This window comes from Biomphalaria glabrata, chromosome 9 (genome assembly GCF_947242115.1).
Source record: "Biomphalaria glabrata chromosome 9, xgBioGlab47.1, whole genome shotgun sequence".
In the NCBI taxonomy this organism is placed as follows: Eukaryota; Metazoa; Mollusca; class Gastropoda; family Planorbidae; genus Biomphalaria; species Biomphalaria glabrata.
In genome coordinates, this window is record NC_074719.1 from 24271906 (window position 1) to 24292208 (window position 20303).

Genomic DNA, 20303 nt, shown 5'->3' on the forward strand with positions numbered 1-20303 from the left:
TTTTTAGATCATAAGATTGGTATACACTTTAAAAAGCTAGTGAACCATTATCCACACAGTGGTGAAAGATCCATGAAGCGAAGAAGCTCATTGAGCCCAAGTGCAATACTAACATGGATATAGGCTAGAGGGACAATAACCATTGATCACTTTAGAAGAAGGTGTAGAAGTATTACAATTTTACGAGGATAATACTTGTAAGAAAACGATAGGACTCAATATCATTTTTATTGTTTCTTGAAGTGGAAGGGTGTAAATGACCAATCCATCATATTCTGGAACAGGAACCCTGAGGTACCTTGCTACGCTCACTGGTTCTTTAGAGATTAAGTGTTCGTATCTTATTATAGTTTAACCTTTAAGATGTTGTTGAGATTGGTAATGGATATAAGTACTGTACTACCTAGAACAATGCTACCACTACCATACATCTCATACTGCTTCTGACAACCAAACTTCTGGCCTTCATGTCTGGCTCGCACATTGGATACACATGAGCTATTATCATTGACACGAGAAGAATCTAAGGGAGGTATCCGGGCCTAACTTCTGAATACAAACTTCTGCTGCAAACATGGGAAAGGTTTTGAGGTCAACCCTGTGAAAAAATCCTGAGCCTGTGACCCATTTGCAGGTTGCAGCACACGTCGTTAAACGTGTCCACTAATCCAAAACTGTATCGGATACCTGCCGTTCCTTCCGACACATAAGCTACGGGAAGATGTGAGGGGGGGGGTGGAGGGTTTGTTATGAGAGCAACAACTTTTCAATCATAGCGAATGCCAAGATTTTAGCTCATTTCCCTAAGATGACGGGATGATGCTAACTTAAGGTTTGTACTACCACAGATAGCAAACTGTTCTCTTCACCAATACTTTAAAGGTATTCTAACAGCTTCTATATCAAACAACTTAGTTCATATAAACCGTAAGAATAATATCTACAAATATTTATGCTATGAATATCTGCACATATTTAAAGATGAGAATACGAGATAGTGTCCAAATATGGGAGAACCAGCAGGCGCAGTCCAAAGTACATCTTTCACATCTTTCACGTAAGAGGTGTAGAATGTAAGAGGAAGTAGTATAATTTTAAGATATGGACCAGCTCTAACCAAACATTCAGGAACAAGTAAACATATTACAAGTTATTCCCAGCATGTGAAATGTTCCGGAAGTGGACATTGGTACGTGCCTTTGATCTCTATCTCTAGAGATGCTGACTACATCCTCCAAAGCTGCAGACTGCAGAGGCCCGAAAAAAATAGACTGGTCCTAGAAGACAAACTTAACATAGAGCTTCTGATGTCAAAACATATGTGCATGTGATTCCAGCTTTCCACAAAAAAAAAAAGGACACAGACCAGACATATTATGTTAATCTCAAAATTTCACTTTACATGCACTTTCAAACAAGAACATTTTTATTTAATGTGTATTCGCTTTGAAATAATAAGATAAGATAATTTTTATTTGTAACAAAAGAATGAAAATTCACCTTAGTTACAAATAACCAAACAAAGAAAAAAGTATTTGAACAACACTACCTGTTAGTTAACTTGATTTGTTCAACCACAAACTGACCCAGCAGGTCCACTATCCACCAGGGAGCATACTGGTACTCTGTATGCTGACAATGTTTGTTATATACGTTAGCGTCGAAGTCTCCATCGTTTCCTAGATACGCGAAAAAATCTAGAAAGGTCGAACTCTGTTGCGAAGGTTTGAACCTGGCAGCTTCGTAGAGAGCAGTGGTCGATGTGACCACGACTGTAAATGTAGTGTAGATAATAAGTGGGTACATTTTGACTTGAATAAGTCTCTTGGCAACTTACAATACTTTTTCTTACATTGTTCTTTATCTAGTATACTGTTGTTGTTTTTTCTAAACAGAGCTTGATTTATTTGATCCTAATGAGCAGTGATCCCCACAACATTTAATACTCAGGTCAAGAAACAAGAATGAAAGAAGAAAATCACCTTCACTTTTATTTATCCTTTAGTCTGTTGAACCGTTGGTTCACCAGACATGATCTTTCAACCATCTTGCTCCATTCCTCTCTGTTCTTTGCCTAAAGTATAAGTAGAATCTTGTCCAGTCACAGACATGCCCATAATTTGATACTGTCTTCTCATCGATTCTATTAGAAGCAGGTTTAAGAGTTTTTTTTTAAAAGAATGTGTTTACATTTTGTTCATACCTTTCTGACTTAATTTGCTGTTCACAGAGTAAGGTGTAGATTGTCTACGAATAGTATGTTTCATTCTTCTTGATGTATGCGATGGTTTAAAAATTAACATGGTTGCAAAAGGTATTGACTATTTTCAGTAAGAATATTTGGCCAAAAGTATTATTTTATTTAACACTAACAATTACGAATAACAGGGGAACCCAGTGATAATGTGTAAATAACAAACTTAACCATTCAAGAGTCATGAAAGTAAACAGACACCATATTATAATCTTCTGTAAGTTAATACGTTAAAAGTTGTGTGTTTTTATAGCGCCTGAAACATACAGATGTAGGGCTTTAAAATGAATTTGAATCTTAAATCAACGATACGAATTAGTAATGAGAGAATTATATTCACATTAAAACTTTTAAAAGGGCATATCCAGAATACACACAAATTAAAAAATGCTTTTGAATTATAAATGCATACCTAAGATACATTTTAAAATTAATACACATTAAAAGACAGTGTCGTAGCTAGGTTATATGATGCCCAGTGCGGCAGCTCCTCATGATGCCCCCCCCCCTTTTAGCCCCCCAAAATAAAATAAATAATTAAAACAGTGAAATGGCGTTTTTCTGTTGAGTATTCATCGTTAAAGTATTACTAATTTGCAACTAAAATATTAATTTAACAAAATATACCAGAAATAAATCTGACGTCTTTTCTTGCTTGTAAAACTATCAACAATTTTATAGAAATTTATTTTTTTCCCATCAATCGCCAAAATTAGAGTGTCTCAAATTGTTCATAGTTGATCGCAATTAATTATTGATTTACTTAAGTTTAAAAAAAATAGAATTACACTAACCGCAAATGTCAGAAATATACACACACACAAACTATATTTTGAACTGAATCATCTTTCAGAAGTTCAGAGGTTTCTAAAGAAACTGCAACAAACCGTGAAGGTCTCTTTATATCTTTCGCTCCAGACTAGTATCACTATGAGCACTATCGAGATTAATTTCGATCTGAGTATTCAATACTTGGGATGGCGATAAATTTCATATTTACGTACCACATTATGATAGCGCTCATATCGTGGGATTGTTTCTGGAACCATCCAGTCCAAGGAAGAATACATTTCCACCACTTGTGTGTTAACACAGAATTTTCACCTTTTTTCCCTAGGCATCTTTTTCTTGTGGCCAATACGTATTCGAGGTTCTGCACTTATCACCAAATCTGACCACATGCTTTCGGCAAAGTTAATATTGGCATTAGCAATGCTCATTTGAGAAAATTGATCTTTTGCCGTAATTACCCAATATTACAATAAGTTCGTTTTGTATTTCTAGGGACATGTACGTATTCGGGCTGGATCTAGTTTGGTTAGGAGAACATGTACTCTCGGAAGTAGATTGTACTTAGATTGTAATTTCACAAACATTTAGAAATTACTTATATTTTGTTTTTGCCCATTGAGTGCCAGATTCTGCTTAGAGAGAAAATGCTTGATATCCAAGATTCTTTTCAGTTAGTATTTTCATATTTTTACTCTTTTGGGCCCTTTGATCCTTACCTACCACCCATTTCAACCTGAGATGATAATTTTTCCATCCATGCTCACCGCCTAGAACTTTCAGTCTTGATCAACGCCCATATTATTGTTGACTTGACAGTATTACAATTAACTAGTTAGTAATGAAGACAAAAAGGTAGAAAAACAAAATTTAAATAAACCAAATGGATATCATTGTCATTGCTCTGTGGTCATTAAATATTACAAAAAGATGTGAACTCTTTTCAAACTCAATACATACTAGAATGTGTTGTTTTTAATGAGACAATTTATTCTTAGTTTGATGCCCCTCATAACTTGATGCCCCGTGTGGCCCGCACCACTCGCAAATGACTAGCTACGCCACTGTTAAAAGATTTAAACAAAGATGCCTAATGTATCAAAGTTAAGAACCACTGATTATATTTGATTACTTTATTAAGGTATTGATTATCTGAAACACTTTTTAGATTCAGCATCTTCATTTTTTTTTTAATTGAAAGAAAAAAAATTGTGATACCGATACATTATATATGCTTCTACAGACTGCGGCTAGAGCTCTTCAGAGGTCCGACAATAACTTATAATCAAAAGATAGTTAATTCATAATAGATTAACTTCATGAATGGCATGCTATGTTATAATGAAGTAACTCATTCAACTAGATTGAAGTAAACAGTGAACAAACACGCCTCACATGATTGATTGTTTAAGCACTAGCAACACACACAATGGACATATTCATCTGACACACACAGAAAATAAACAGCTCAGTTACACTACAAAAAGATAGCTTGTGTATCATGGCAACATTCAGACGCTGATTACTGCACGGTGGGTATGTGAGAAAGGAGACTAGACATGCCTTGATGTGTGTCCATAATAGAAAGCTTCCATCAGATAATAGACTACCTTAGACTTGAGCGAAACAAAGATAACGTAAATAAAAAAGTCAAAGAAAGAAAAGTTTTTATTTCAAATTTATGAATAGTGATTTGAAACTCATTTCATCTGTACCTGTATTCCCTTCTATCGGTCACAAACCAGATTCTTTTATGAGTCTCTCCCAACTGTGCCGATCACCTTAACACTTGCTTAAAAATATGAGCGCCATGTCTATCTGGTCCATCCTCTTCCATTACCTAGGGGGTAGGCTGCCAAGTGAAGGCCTGTTATGTAATTCTGGATGCAGAGTAGCAAACGGTGTAGCCTAGCCACCGCCAGCATATCTGAAGTATCTTTACTTCAATGAGCTGCTGTTTTATTTCCAAAGTTCCTCATTCGTGATTTTGTCTGACCAGCGGATCATAAGAAGCTTATTGAATCTTGATGAATACCTATTTATTTTAAACTAGAACTAAGACATTTCAAGCGTCTAGGAAAAATATAAACATTGAAGCGCTTTATTTGAATAATTGAAAGTTTGGTGACCGTCCATTTCATCCCCTGTCACATTTCATCTTCATTCACTTCATCCCCGGTCACATCATCTCCGGTCATTTCATCCACAATTGAATGTTTTTTTCTTAGTCATTGTGTAATTGTTAGCTTAAGGCTTAAGGCATTGCCTTTAAGCACTGATTTTGTCGAATCTATAAATATACTTATTTATAATACTCTTTGATATTTTCGACATGCTATGTTAGAGTTCATAGTGTACCCCTGCTTTCTTCAGACTTGTTGATGTATTGTATTTGGTTATGTTGTTTCTGTTTGTTTTAGGATGTCAATATTATCCTGCGCATTTTGTGTGATGTAATGATCAAAGGTCAAGATGTGGTGGAAGTAGGGAAAATCTTTTGAGAGACAGAAGTATTATTTGAATAATAATGATCAGGGAGTGAGTCTGGTGGGAATGTACATTTTTTTTTATAGTTATAATGTTTTGTTTGGTATAATGCACAAATTGTAAGACAACATGTCCTTATGGACAATACAGATTATTATTATTATTATTATCAGGCCGCGTTGCGCTCATAATTAATCATCAAAGTCCAAAGTGTGGTGGAAGTAGTGAAAATCTTTTGAGAGATGAGAACGATAAGAATACTTATGATAATTCGCTGAAAAAATCTCTTGGCTGCCATCTTATTTTATCTTTAGTATTAATAATTCTTTCATGAATATGAACGTGTCATTTCAAACCCTGATCAATAGCCTACTATCAATAGCCAATCTTATATATTTCAATTGGCACGCAAAAACAATTTTGACATAAGCTTTATAGCTATAGATGCTATATTTTTTGTATGACATTATATTCTATTCATATTTATTAATAGGTAATTCTTGTTGTCATGTTACTAAAAATAAATATATAAAATATTGTTAATTTCATACTTTTACAAATATTTTTTGATGGATTAGAGGATGTAATGACCAGCGAATGTAATAACCAGGGGATGAAATGACCAGGGGTTGAAGTGTTCGAGGATGAAGTGACCAAGGATGAAGTGACCGGCGATGAAATAACCCGGAATCGAAAGTTTTACTATAATAATCAATTATAATGGTCGCAAAATAAATAAGTAAAACATTTCTCATAGCAAAATACAATTTAGGTAAATGAAGTATAATAAATCTTACAGAAACTAAATCGTCCACGCTCAAATTTATAAAATCCATTTCTCGTTTTCTCTTTCATCCTCAATTGAATGGCTCGCAACCCGCTAATTCAAATTGCACAGACTTTTCTTTAGCCCATCATTTGTAGGCATAAAGAAAATAAAAACTTTACGACTTCCAATACTTAACACAATCTCCCTTCCACACCTTTGTAGTATATACAATGTAATTGTGTTTTCCAATGAAACAACCCTTTTCAACCATACACTTTTTCCAATGATATGGCTTCCCGATACACAAAACACACACACACAAACCACACCTTTGGCTTCTGAATTCTAGATAAGTTTTAATATAATGCGCTCTGGTTAGTTTGACCTGATCCTTTTATATTTTAGAGAAACACTAAGCACTACAACGATTTCACCACATATTTTAGAGAAACACTAAGCACTACAACGATATCACCACATATTTTAGAGAAACACTAAGCACTACAACGATATCACCACATATTTGGGCAACCTGCAACGAAAAACCCTTCTCCCACCAAGAAGACTTGGACTTGGAATTTTTGTCCTTAAGAATGCCTCAAATTTGGTTAGCTTGACCAGAAATCCTTTTTGTATCCAGTAAGTTTTAGGCACCGCACACACCTCTTTGGGCCATACTACATGACATAGAAGACAGCACCTGGTTAGGGCATTCATTTTCCAATCCTTCTCTAATGTTACATAATCAATCAGAGTAAACACGACTTGCAATCCACTCTATAGGGTTACTGAGACTCATTTATATGATAGAATATGGGAACCCCCATCTCTTTCTCCTTCTCTCTATTTTTCTCTTTCTTTTTCTCTCCTTCTCTCTCTATCTCTCTCTTTCTCTCTCTTTCTTCTCTATCTTTTTCTCTATTTTTCTTTCTATCTCTCACTTTCTCACTCTCTTATTCTCAACGGATAAAGTCTCACTCCATTCTTCTTCTCTATGACACAAAACTGAACTTGACTTCTATCATTGCCCCTGTATCCAACATGGGCCGTCAATCTTCTTTTTTTACTGGCTACACAGTTGATAAACCTGATACAGATTCTCTTGACCTTAACTCATTTTGTCTCTAGCAACCGACATCCTCAGATGGACCTATTGATCTGATCCTAATAACTCGCCTGTGCTACCCTGTGTTTCTGTAGTCTGGTGAGCTGCTACACATCTTAGTTTGTGCCTAATAATTTGGTCACATCGAACTTTCCCACAAAAGTTTCCAATCACTTCCAGTAGTGCCCACACTCTTTCAGCATGGGGAACATAGAAATGTCCATTCAATAGTGGATTCATATCATGTGGGCAGAAGCTTCCAGGGGCCGGAAAGCACCGCGGGTCGTAATATGTGCATTGCTGTCCTAAAATATAGCCCCCCCCCCCAAAAAAAAAAATAAAAAAATCTAAGACTTTTGTCTTATCTGTCTACTCTGTTCAGCATCGTCTGGTGTTGCAGTAATTGAAGAAATAATTTTCTGTATAGAAGATAATGCAAACACACGCATCTAAGTGATTGAAAATAACTTCTTGAAAACTCAAATCGGAAATCAAGAACTTATGTACTATTTATGCCCCTGCTGGCTTGACTTCCTATTGTACCACAAACAATCTTACACTAAGGGACTTTCATGAGAGTAGTTCAAGGTAGACAGCACATCTGGGAAACCATTAGTTTTATCGTCCTTTGCTTTAAAAGTGTTTCAGTTTCTAAGCCTCAGTGCGTGATTTCTATCGTGTCAAGTATTAATAGCAATGTTAAAATACATGTTTAAATCTAAAATAATAATAATTAAGGCTGTCTTCAAGTCCGAAGATTAGTGAGGAATGCAGTATTTCCCATAGACGCGCAGCCCCAGCTGTGACTTGCATATTTTGCCACACCCAAGGCAAGCATAACCCTTGTCCGCAGGTGGTCGATTTAGATTTTCTTTTTGCCGTCTGCATTTGCCCTCGGCAGTGGGTAATCTTTTGGTCTCAAATGTGTATCCCGCGGCCTTCGTGAGTGACCTCCATCTGTCTCGTTCTGAGTCCCAATGCAGCCAGGTGCTCTCTTCTATGTCAGCCAAGGAAAGATGATGCCTAAGCTGGTATTTGAAGCGTTTCCGTGGGGCACCTCTGTTACGTCGACCATTTTTAGCTCACCAAAAAAGACTGCCTTTGGCATACGTTCGTCTCCCATACGGGATACGTGCCCTACCCAGCGTAACAGTCGGACCATAAGAAGTCCCTCTATACTGTCCATATCGGCGTTCGCAAGGACATCGCTCTTTGTAGTGAGATCTTGCCATCATATGTCCATGATGGAATGCAAGGATCTTTGGTGGAAGCGCTCAAAAAGTCTTAGTTGTTTTCTGAAATAAGCTTTTGCTATATGGCTAAGATCTAATCACTTTTGTAGACCACTTACGGCATTTGTTTGGGGGTATCCTTTAGAAGGTTTCTGTGCTGTCTATTCAAAAGCAATTTAACCAATAGTTAATCTAGTCTAAATTCGAACTTAAGCTTCCTCAATGGCTTGCCTCTGAGCTTTTTAAGTACTTGTAAAAATAGATTTTATATTCTATTGTTAGTTTGAAATTTTTAACGAACTATCTATGTCTCTACGCTACGCTTTTCTTTCATAGATTAGTAAAATTTCTATTAAATATAAAATTAATTGATTAAGACTAAAATATTAAAAAATGGGTCTATTTTTATCATGGATTTATGAATTGTCACTGAGAATAAATAATTATGTAAAGTTTCAACTTGATCCGAGTATGGCAAGAGGAAGAAATATATTTCTCATATCATATCATGACAATGTTTTGTTTGTTTATAACAATACCCAAGCTTGATGGTTTATTTTAGACTTTTTAAAAATTGTAATCTCATTGCTCAAAACATTACATTGTTTACCTACTAAGTTTAGTTTATTATTTCAAACGTTCCAAATGACTGGGACAAAAAAAAATTAAATACAAAAACAATTGTATTTTTTCACATACAGGATGTCCTGTGGAAGTCGACCTACTGGCATTCTACGAACGTGCATGTCCCTTTGAAAAGAATTATGGACTTCACTAGGAAATAATATCAGATACCAAATATATTCAAGCTAGCAAATAGCTACAAGATACCAAATACATTCCAGCTAGCAAATAGCTACAAGATATCAAATACATTCCAGCTAGCAAATACCTACAAGATACCAAATACATTCCAGCTAGCAAATAGCTACAAGATACCAAATACATTCCAGCTAGCAAATAGCTACAAGATATCAAATACATTCAAGCTAGCAAATAGCTACAAGATATCAAATACATTCCAGCTAGCAAATAGCTACAAGATACCAAATACATTCAAGCTAGCAAATAGCTACATAATATCAAATACATTCCAGCTAGCAAAAACCTACAAGATACCAAATACATTCCAGCTAGCAAATAGCTACAAGATACCAAATACATTCCAGCTAGCAAATAGCTACAAGATACCAAATACATTTCAGCTAGCAAATAGCTACAAGATACCAAATACATTCAAGCTAGCAAATAGCTACAAGATATCAAATACATTCAAGCTAGCAAATAGCTACAAGATATCAAATACATTCCAGCTAGCAAATAGCTACAAGATATCAAATACATTCCAGCTAGCAAATAGCTACAAGATACCAAATACATTCAAGCTAGCAAATACCTACAAGATACCAAATACATTCAAGCTAGCAAATAGCTACAAGATACCAAATACATTCAAGCTAGCAAACACTCACAAGATACCAAAATCATTCGTTAGTTGTTATAAATTTAGTTATAAATTAGTTATAAATTTTCAAAGCATTAGGAACAAAACAGCAGACTTAGAAATTTTATTAGAATGTGAGAAACCAGACATAATTGCAGGAACAGAAACTTGGCTGCATCCTGAAATTTATAATGCAGAAATTTTCAATAGTAATTATGGAATTTTTAGAAAAGATAGGGCTGATAATCATGGAGGAGTTCTTTTAGCAATAAAAAACACTCTTATAGCAGAAGAAATTACCTTACCTAACTCAAAAAATGTAGAATCAACATTTTGTAAAATTAATACCACCTCAACATCCCTAATAATAGGCAGCATTTACAGACCACCAAATTCTAGTTTAGAATACATGCAGGAACTATGTAATCAGATTAATACACTTAAAGAGACAAATAAAAATGCAGTTTTTTGGATTATGGGTGATTTCAACCTACCTGATATAAATTGGAAAACACTAACCATAGATAAACACCAAAACCTTAAGGACATAAATGAGCTTTTCATAGAAACTTTACACAACCTAAGTTTAGATCAAATCATTAAAAAGCCAACTAGATTAAACAACACATTAGATCTCTTCTTAACCAACAGACCTGGATTAGTAGTTGATTATGAAATTATCCCTGGTCTATCAGACCATGAGATCATAAAAATACACAGTCAGATAAAAGCAGTAGCCAATACAAAACCCAAAAGAAAAATCTTACTCTGGAATAAATGTAACCTGACACAACTACACCAAGCTGCACTAAACTTTCAACAAACATTCTTATTAGAAAAAGACATTAACCAACCAGTCGATGACCTCTGGAATTTCATTAAAAACCATCTTAAAAGCATTATAGAAAATCATATACCAACTAAATACACATCAAACAAAATAAATAAATGCTGGTTTAATAATAGACTAAAGAAGCTTTGTAAACAGAAGAAAAACCTCTATAGAAAATTTAAAGAAACTAATGCAGAAAGAGTTTACAAAAAGTATATAAAAATTAAACACTTAACCCAAAAAGTAAGCAGACAGCTGCAGAGTGAATACATAAACAATGTAATATCTAAAGATAACAACAAAAACCTATGGTCTTACATTAAGTCTAAGAAAATGGAAACAACAGGCGTAGCGCCATTAAAAGATGAACATAACATAATACATAATGATAATGAAACTAAAGCAAACATTCTAAACAAATACTTTGCATCAGCATTCTCAGCCCCAGGAGACAAAGACATATTACTGAATTTGAACCAAGTAGACAACATAGAAGATATAGTAGTACAAGAAAATGGAATTCAAAAACTATTAGCCAACACCAAACCAAATAAAGCTTCTGGACCTGATGGTATTCCAGCTAGATTACTCAAAGAACTAAGTAATGAGCTAGCCCCAGTGTTCAAAATACTCTTTCAGGCTTCACTTAACCAGGGCAGAGTACCAAAGGACTGGAAAGAAGCTAATGTCACCCCCCTATTTAAAAAAGGAGAAAAATCTGACCCAGGAAACTACAGACCAGTATCACTTACCAGCATCACATGTAAAATCCTAGAACACATAATATGTAGCAACATCATAAACCACTTAGACAAACATAATGTCCTCACACCATACCAACATGGCTTTAGGAAATATAGATCATGTGAAACACAACTAATAGGACTAATTGATGATTTTTCAAAAGGTTTAGATAATAGTGAACAAATAGATGCTATCTTACTAGATTTTTCTAAGGCTTTTGACAAAGTTCACCACCATAGTTTGCTTAAAAAATTAAAATATTTCGGCATTAATGGTCCACTGCATCAGTGGATTAAAGACTTTCTGATAGGGAGAGAACAAACTGTAATAATAAATGGCTCTAAATCAACACCGATAACAGTAAACTCAGGTGTACCTCAAGGTACAGTCTTGGGTCCACTACTATTTTTAATTTACATAAATGATTTACCAAATTGCATTAGTTCAGGAACAAAAGTCAGATTATTTGCAGACGATTGCATAATATATAGAACAATAAAAACAACACAAGACACAGATATTTTACAAAGAGAATTAGATGAATTACAGAAATGGGAATCAAATTGGAGTATGTCTTTCCACCCAGAAAAATGTCAGTTGTTAAGAGTAACAAAAAAACTAAAACAAATTAATTCCACTTATCTTATTCATGGCAAACCAGTATCACAGACTAAAAACGCAAAATACCTAGGTGTTATAATAAATGAAAAACTATCATGGAATCCACATATTGATGAAACTACAAAAAAATCAAACAAAGCATTAGGATTTATTAAAAGAAATTTCTATAAATCAAATAAGAACATAAAACTAAAATGTTACTTAACCTTGGTTAGGCCAATAATAGAATATGCATCCTCCGTTTGGGACCCCTCAACTCAAGAAAACATTAAGAAACTGGAACAGACACAAAATAGAGCAGTGAGATTCATAACAAACAAATATTCACATTTGACTAGAGTAACACCTTTAGTAAAATCACTAAATTTAGAAAGCCTTCAGGACAGAAGACTGAAAAGTAAAGTAGCAATCATACATAAAACACTGAACCATAATCTTCAAATACAAAAACAAAATTTAATAAAATACTCTGAAAGACACAAAGATAAAGGCACATTCCTCGTCCCATATGCTAGGACAAATTTGTACAAATACTCCTTTTTCCCTAGTGCTATTAGAGCATGGAATGGGTTGCCTGAGCTAGCCAGGAAAACCAGTGACTTGGCAGAATTTAAGTCATTGGTTAATATGCATGACTAAATGCATGACTCGTAGGACGTAATCATCTTCTTTTTTGAAGTAACGTCTGTATTATATAAGATAAGATAAGATTCAAGCTAGCTAATACACATTAAAAATAATTCCTACAGGTTAGCAAATATTACAAATTAACTTAAAAAAATTTATTGGAAAAACCTTATAAATATAAGCAAATACCTACAAGTACATAAAATATAGCAAATGTCTAAAAGTTTTATTATTTAGCGAAAAAAAATACTACAAGTTAGTGAATACCTAAAAGTAAATATGTAAATGTAGCAAATACATATTATTTACCAATACAAAAAAAATACCTTCAATAATAAATACAATTTACCAATTATTATTCTGTAGAAAATACCAAGATAGTTAATAGCTACAAGCCATTGCATATCAGCAAATATATGGTATATATCAAGCCTTACAGAAACGCTTTTAAGACCAGCTTAAACTGACATAGAAGAGAGCATGAGCTTAGGAAGGAGATAGTTGATCACTTACAAAAGGCCGCGGGATTCACATTTGAGTACAAAAGAAAATCCACTGCCGAGGACAGAAACAGCGGGCGAAAAGAGAATTTAAATATATATATATATAATGTTTTACATATCAACTACTCTAGGATCTTAGAGAGAAAGTGGAAATGGATTGGTCACACCAAAAGAGAAGTTACCAACAACAGAGCTAGACAGGCCTTAGAGTAGAGCCACCAGGGCACAAGATGTAGAGGAAGACCTAAAAGAACATGCCGACTATGTGAAGCCGAGAGAACAGAAAAGGTCTAGGAAGCCATTTAAAAAAAACTAGCAAACGACCGTGGAGAGCGGTGTGTTTTTTACTGAGGCCATATTTTCCATAAGGAACGCAAAGGAAAGAGAATGATAATGATATCAACTAATCACAGCATTTACAGTTCTATTACATTACCTACTGTTTAAGATTGGTAAAGACTGGGACTTTTATTTTTGGGATCTTTTGGGCGCCTATAAATCAACACAGTTATAATGTGTACCTCACATAAGTTGGGGAAAAGTAAAGGCGGTTGGTGTATGTGCTGGTCACATGACACCCTCGTTAACCGTTGGACGGTTCGCTTTCAGACGGTAAAAAGTAGCCGTTGCACCAGAACCATGTCAACTGCAAAATATGAAATTAAATTTTCGCGATTTTGAGATTTGAATGTGACATACGGACAGACAGACCAGTCAAAACTTTTTTTTTCTTTTTGGGGTTGGCTAGAAGATACTCCAGCGATTTACATACATTTAAATATTAATCACTTGTAAAAATCATAAAAAGAGAAGGTAAGGTAGGTAGGTAAGTAGTAACGTATGTCTTGACTGACCAATAACTGTCAATATTACACAAAGCTTAGTTAATAACAAGAAAAATATTTTAAAAAAATACTTCATGAAAATAATCAAAGCTATTATAAAATATCTATTCGTTTGGATCAACCGTGTTTGTTTGTTTGTTCGTAAAATGTTTTACATGTTTCGGATGTTCCTTCAGATTTGAAGACAATTACTTCCTAGTCCAAACCTCCCGCAGGACGACGGGGGATGGGAGCGGGCAGGGTTTGAACCCGGGACCATCGATAAATCTGAACGACAGTCCAGCGCGCAAACCGCACGACCAGGCAGCCATGTTACTAAATGTGTAATATATCTAGACTAATAATAATAAATCTGCCCGATTTGAAATGTATTTTCGTTTGTTTGTTTAGCACTGTTTCATGATTTTAGCATGCTCGGTGCACTATGGTCAAATATCTGATCTGGACCAGTTGGGAAAGGGGGGTGTAGAAAGATGGGAACATTAGGGTGATTGTTACCATTATTACTTTTTAAATGCAATTTATAAAAAAAAAAGTTGTATGACTTGAATTCGAACTCCTACTACGCTATGTGGAAAGGATTTATGATTACGTCCTACGCGACACGCATCTAGTCATGCATTGACTTAAATTCGTTCTGCCAAGTAATTGGTTTTCATGGCTAGCTCAGGCAACCTATTCCAAGCTCTAATAGCACTATAGAAGAAAGAGCTTTTGTACTTATTTATCCTAGTATATGGTATGAAGAATGTGCCTTTATCTTTGTGTCAAGTGATTTATTATAGAGTATTACGTCTAATGGTCTCATCGTGACAAAATTATGTAGAACTAAAATAACTGTAAACATTTTTATATGCAAATTTTTTTTATGATAGTAAAGTCTTAAATTCCATTTATATTCTATACCAGTGATTCCCAAAGTGGTCTATATAGACCCCCAGGGGTCTACGAAGACTTCTAAGGGGTCTACAAAAATGAAAAAGTAAATTGGGGGTCTATGAGGTGTCCATGGGGGTCTATGACTTTAATTTTCACACCCCATTAATGTAACTATTTCAATAAATAATAAATAATTGTGTACCTTAGTTATAAATATTTATCCCTATATTCAAAAGTAAAATAGTTGAATTTAATTTCAATACTAATCTAAATAGTTAATTGTGTCTACTTGTAACTAATGTTTAACAAAAAAGAAATCTTGATTTTACAGCGTTGATTATTTATTTCCTTGTTAAATAAGCGGTTGTCCAAGACCCTTTTTATGACCATATGAAACCATATACACTGAAGCATTATTTGAGACGATGCCACCCTGATAAAAAGATAAAAGTGAAAAAAAAATTCGGAAACTCAAAGATAAAGTTCAGAATAGACCCATAAAATCTTTCTTCAACATTATATAGAAAAGATAGTGGTTTGTTAGCGTCTTAGAAGATCTCTTTACCTAAAGCCAAATACGGAAAAAACACTTTAGATATAACATTGATTTTACTAGGCCTTGAAATAGTTTTAAAAAATGTTTTACACAAACCTTCATCTGATATTATGAAACGAATTTATTTTAGTAACACTACAGTTCAAGGGCACATTGGTGGGATGAGCATTAAAGCTGCAAACTGCCTAATGGTCTTCAGCTCCATATTTTTCCCCAGGGCTGACCCACGAAACCTTTCCCATGTTTGGGTGTATATCTGCAAAGCAGCAGAGGTTTGAATTCTATTTTCCTTCGGCTATGTGGGCTGCAAGCCAAGGCTAATGAATCCCTCCTGCCTGAAGCTTACTGGTTTAGGCGCCAGTAACTCACCTTTGCCCCTTCTCCTGTTAGTGAAAACAGTTTCGCAGGCCCAATATTTGAGGGAAAAATGAAAGATCAAGAAATACACGAGAAACTCTTTGCGAAAACTTTTATGAAACAATATCTGTAGAAACGGATGATGAACAAGCAAAAAAAAACAAAAAAAAAAAACATTTCCAATGTGTATGGTGATTCCAGCAATACATAGGCTATTAATTGTTATTTTAATTGGTTTAAATTTGAATTATATCTGTAAAAAAGATAGATCTCTCTAAGTTATGATGTAGCTTTACATTACTTTCCCACTCTTTGACTCACTGCAGTTAGAAATTAGTTTAAACAATTAGTTACTGAATGTGCAAATATGCAATATAAGTTAAGCAGGGGGTCTACTGAAAACCAGAAAACATGGCAAGGGGTCTACGAGACAAAAAAGTTTGGGAACCACTGTTCTATACTATATTTCTGCTCCTTTCTGTCTGTGGCATTTTACATCTCGAGAGACGATCTTTTCCCTTTGCAACTTCTTGTGTGACTAAAGAGGCCAATCCTTGATACACAGCTGCCATCGCAGGTTGGGCATATATAATCACCAGGCGCCGTTGCATTTTCACCCTTCTTTCTGCTTCTGTTGTGTATGACATCTGCAATCCGTGACCCTTCCTTTATGTTCTCTCTCCATGTGGATCTGTCCAGTGCCACCTCTACCCAGTTGCCAGTGTCAATTTTGAAGAGCTTCATGTCGCGTTTGCTATCATCCGTATAACGTAAAAGTGGACGACCAGCGGCTCTCCTGCCTTCTATTAGATCGCCATACAGGATGTCCTGTGGAAGTCGACCTACTGGCCAAGCCAGCCAAGGCGTCTGCTGCTGATAACAGAGCGGATGTCCGGGCACCCTGCTCTTTTTAGCACTTCCTCATTGTTTATCTTATCTTGCCACCTTATTTTAAAGATCCGCCTTAGGCATCGGAGGTGGAAGACATTCAGCTTTTTTTCCTGCCATGAGTAGGTTGACCATGTTTCACTTCCGTACAGCAAGGTGGTCAACACACAGGTCCGGTAGACTAGGGCTTTAGTACTGCTAGTCAGCAATATGTTGTCCCAGACTCTTTTCTGCAACCGTGACATGGTGGTCATTGCCTTGGCTATCCTGTTGTTTATGTCTTTATCCAATAGAGTGTTGTTGGATATGATGGAGCCAAGGTAACAAAAGTGATCAACAATTTCTAGTGGTTGGCCATTAATGCTTACTTGAGGTGCAGTGTTTGTGTTTTGGACAAGTATCTTAGTCTTTCTTTGACTGATGTTTAAGCCGAACTTCTGGCAAGCAGCAGATAGTTTGTCAACCAGGGACTGTATCTGAATATCAGAATCAGCCACAATTGCTGCATCATCAGCATACAGGAGTTCCCTGATGAGTAGCTTCCTAACTTTGGTTTTTGCCCGCAGCCTTGATACATTAAATAGTTTTCCAGAGGATCTTGTATGGAGAAACACACCTTCGTTTATGTCGTTGTACGCATAATGCAGTAGACAGGAGAAGAATATGCCATACAGAGTAGGTGCGAGCACACATTCCTGCTTGACACCACTACAAACCTCAAAAAGTGCTGATTGGGCTCCATTGAATTTGACAGTTCATTTAGTTTCCTCGAGGAAGCACTCAATGAACTTCAGTAGTTTGGGAGGGCAACTTATTTTCCTCAGGAGTTTGAAAAGGCCACTTCTGCTGACCATGTCAAAGGCTTTAGTCAGATCAACAAAAACGATGTAAAGGGGTCTGTCTCTCTGAATTTCTCCTGCAGTTGTCGTAGAGAAGATATCATGTCTAAAGTGGATCTACCACTGATGAATCCACACTGAGACTCTGGGTAGACTCTAGAAGCTATCACTTGCAGGATAGTGCCAGTCTAGCAAAGATTTTGCCCACTATACTGAGGAGAGAGATACCACTGTAATTGTTGCAGTCACTTCGATCCCCTTTGTTCTTGTATATTGTGACTATAGTTGCGTCACGCATATCCTGTGGGACATGACCTGTTTCCCAAAAGCGGTAGAGGAGAATATAAAGTTCAGGTAGCAGGAGTGATTCGTTGACTTTAACTACTTCCACTGGGATACCATCCCTCCCTGGAGATTTTCTATTTTTTATGCAGTTAATTGCTTTTTTGAGGTCACTGAGGCTCGGAAGCTAATCTAGGCATTCCGTACTGGAAGATCTGATAGAAAAGACAGGGCGACATCGTTTACTGTATTCTGTGTGGCATAGATTTCGAGGTAGTGTTCTGTCCATCGTTCTAGCTGCTTGGTTTGATCTGTATTTTTTTCTCCTGATTTGGATAGGCTTAGACACTGTTGGAGCCAGGGCCGCTTTAATGCCATCAAACAGAGCTTTGCTATTTCCTGAGTAGAGACTGTCTTGGATTCTTAATTTCTCCCATCTGATAGAGATGTCTTCTTCATCACTTAACGAGGGTATTAAACGTTTCAGGAGCTCGCCAAAGAGTGCACACTTCTCTGGGTCACCTACATGGTTGACGTTAATTCGCCTAGATCTGGGTTGAGTGGAAGTGTAAGCCTTCTTGAGAAGTAGTTTGATTTTGCTTAGCACTAATGAATGGTCTGAGTTGCAGTCCGCACTATGGTATGAACGGGTGTGGATGACACTTTTCAGATCCATCCTTCGGGTGATGCAGAGGTGAAGCTGGTGCCACCGTTTTGAGCGTGGGTGCTGCCAAGAGACTTTGTGGCGTTCCTTGCCAGAGAAGAATGTATTTGTAACACACAGTTCATGAGAGCTACAGAACTCGAGTAGCCTTTGGCCATTGTCGTTGATTTTGCCAACACCATGAGGTCCCAAGCATTTTGGCCATGCATCATTCCATCACCAACAAGGGCATTAAAGTCTCCATTTATATAGAGGTGCTTGGACTTTGGAATACTTTTAATTACGTCCTCTAGAGCTTGAAAGAATCTGTCTTTGTCCTCTTCCGGTGCAGCAAGGGTTGATGAGTAAGCACATATTATATTAACTTTGCCTTGCGGTGATGCAAATTTCATGTTGGCTACTCTTTCATTGCCAATGGGAAACATTGCAATGCAGGGGACAAGACTGTTTCTTATTGCGAAGCCGACGCCATGTATTCTAAGGCTTTGTTCTGGTTTTCCTTGCCAGTAGAATGTATAGTTGCTTTCTGTAAGAGATCCACTGTCTGCCAGTCTGGTTTCTTGCAGGCAGGCCACATCAATGTTTAGTCTGCTGAGTTCTCTGTCGATGATAGCTGTTTGTCGCATGTCGGTGACGAGTTCAGGGTCAGTATTGAAGCCAGGACACATTGTCCGTATGTTCCAGTTTGCAAAACGCATTAATGTTGAGGGTTTTCTTTTGATTGTATTTGCAGGTATATGAGTGTTTTTTTATTAAAAATTAAACATTACGCAAAAATGCAGGGCCCCCCAAATAGGTCAAGCTTCCCTTCCAGGCCCCGAAACGCTGGAAAATTTCTAGCTACGCCCCTGAGAAAATAAAAATGACAAATAACGACTACTGATCAGATGACCATAGAATAACGACTGCGATTGCTTGCCTCGTTTTCCTTTCATAGTCTCTTAAAAGTACTTATAAAGAGAGATACGTCATTCTTGACCCTTCTTTTAAATATTCATTTTGATTTATATTTCCCTGTGAACTGCTTATTTTTTTAGAAATATATTTCAAGAGCTCTTTACGTTTTCATTATGCCGAAATACATAAAGCTTGACTTTAAACTTGAACAAGTATCTGCACGCTCAGTAGCCGTGATGGCATTCAAACGTGACACATGCAGTCTACAAATAAGTAAAACAACAAAAATATAAAGTATTATTGAAGTAAAGTAAGTAAAGCTCCAATTTCAGACCTTTTGGTCTATTGGGCAGCTGATGTAAAGGTAATCTTTTTCTGTGGCCTATGGTTAACGAGGGTGTCGTGTGGCCACCACAACGACCAACCGCCTTAACTTTTATCTAACTAATATTAAGTACCCAATAGAGGTGGGTGGACTCACAGGCGCCCAAAGATCCCAAAATTAAAAATCCAGTCTTCAACAGGATTCGAACCAGGGAACCCGATTCGGAAGCCAAGCGCTTTACCACTCAGCAAAGTTCATTTATATCTAAAACAAAATTAATTAATTACGAGTAAATGTCTAATTGCACAATTTTTTAATTGATTCCTGTGTTGTCATCGGCAATAGAGGCTGAAAAAAAGAACGA